At 52.8% G+C, this 1,758-nt stretch overlaps 1 protein-coding gene across 1 annotated transcript in view; it reads left to right on the top strand.

Moving 5' to 3' along the window:
- Window positions 1-1,758, top strand: part of DOCK2 (dedicator of cytokinesis 2) — a 556,464-nt gene that overhangs the window by 552,499 nt on the left and 2,207 nt on the right. The window lies entirely within an intron of this gene.

Here is a 1,758-nt window from a genome sequence, read left to right as displayed (position 1 = left end):
CGTACCTCACCCGGGGGAACTGTGTTCCCCCGCGTTCCCCCCCGAAATGACCTCTGAAAGGAAGTGAAAGTGGCATGCAACATAGAGGGGAATTTCTGTTCCAATGTGGGTTTTGGTAAAACAGCAGAGCAAATGCTAGATGCAGAATGGGCCTTTGTCAAACAGCGACTGAGTCTTCATGGGTTTAACATTGTCAGTGTGTGTTCTGACATTTACCAAATCCCATACAGTGATCTGTACAGCAGCAGTGTTGAACTCAAGATATTCGGTGATGAGTAACTGAGCAGTGGTTTCTCAGTTGCTGTATTTGTCCCTGATTTTTCCAAGCAAATTTTGTAGCTTGACTGCTGCCTGGTGTATTAAAACAGTGGGCAGGGAGATAGAAATCACAGCCTGAGAAAACCCACCATAAAACACATCTGATTGCATTTTTCATACAAGGGAAAATGACAGTATCTCCCCCCCCCCAAGTCTAATTACTGTAAATTCAAAACCAAAGGAAAGCTTGTACCTCTGGTGTGCTCTCTCTCTCTTCTTCCCCCTCCCTTCCCTCTCCAGAGGAGGAGGAGGGGGATTCGGCTTTGTTGTAGCCCTCCCGCCCCGCCCCGCCCACCACAATTGAGCAAGCTGTGACTGCAGCAGCCTGGGAAGGAAGCAGCCAGAGAATTTAATCATCCTGAAAACAGCCAAACAGCTGTGCACTCAGGAGTAAAAATTAGTGCATGTAGCGCACAGGACTCACCTTAACGGGAACACACTTTGGAGCATGCATGGCCCAGCTGCCCGGCGGCGGATGCACCAGAGAGCGAAGAGGCACATCTCCCCCCATCCCAGGGGCTCTGAGTCTCTGCAGCATAAGCTGGGGACGAGGGAACAAACTACCCCCGCGGACAACCCCCCCCTTGCAAAGCCACTCCATGTGCAGCCTCCAGGCTCCAGCTCCTCCAAGCTGAACTGAGGGCTGCTGGGAGCTGGGGGTGGGGCAGGAAGCAAGCCCCCGCCGTGACTTCCCTCCCAGTCCCAACCCACCCGAAGTCTCAGAAAGCGGAGGGAAAAAACCCTCCACTTTCAAAATGGTGGGGGGTGGGGTGGATGGCAAGGCTCTGTCTGGGTGCTGGTTGCTCTGGGAGGCCTGGAAAAGTTCAGGGGCCCCTTTAAGTGCTTGCAGCCAGTGGGCCTAGGCCCCACACATCCAGTCTCCAAGCGGCATTGCTGCTTGTAGTTCAGCTGTGCAGCAGCAGCCACTCCCTCCTGTCTTGCAAGATTTAAAGGGCCCTCCACCTGATTGGGAGGGGTGGCCACCGGCAATAGTTCTTGGGGGTGGGGTTGGAGCGGGGACATCCCCAACATGATGTCATCACATTGGGGATGCCCCACCTCCTCCGGGAACATCCCCCAGAGTCCCCTGCTGGGAATGAAGACAGACCCAGCAACCCTACACAGTGGCCTTGGCAACTTGACTGTGTAATGGTAAACACTTGGAGTTAACACTTAGAACTTCACAATTGGAGATGCACAAGAAACTTGCGGGATGGTTATCTCATTCATCACACCTTTGCTTCCTCTCCTCACCCCCTACCTCTCTCACACTATTTCTCCCTTCTGCCCCCCCCTTTTCTTACTCTCTATTTCTCCTCCATGCATGTTACTTCCTCTCTCTTTCTGACCTGTCATCTTTCTCTTTGTTTTTCTGCCTCCCCACTTCATCACTCTTTCTCTCTCTTTCTGCCCCCACCCCATCATTCTTTCTTTCTGCCC

This window comes from Gekko japonicus, unplaced genomic scaffold (assembly GCF_001447785.1).
Source record: "Gekko japonicus isolate JY-2015 unplaced genomic scaffold, Gekko_japonicus_V1.1 scaffold212, whole genome shotgun sequence".
Classification (NCBI taxonomy): domain Eukaryota; kingdom Metazoa; phylum Chordata; class Lepidosauria; order Squamata; family Gekkonidae; genus Gekko; species Gekko japonicus.
This window is presented reverse-complemented; position numbering and strand designations above follow the sequence as displayed.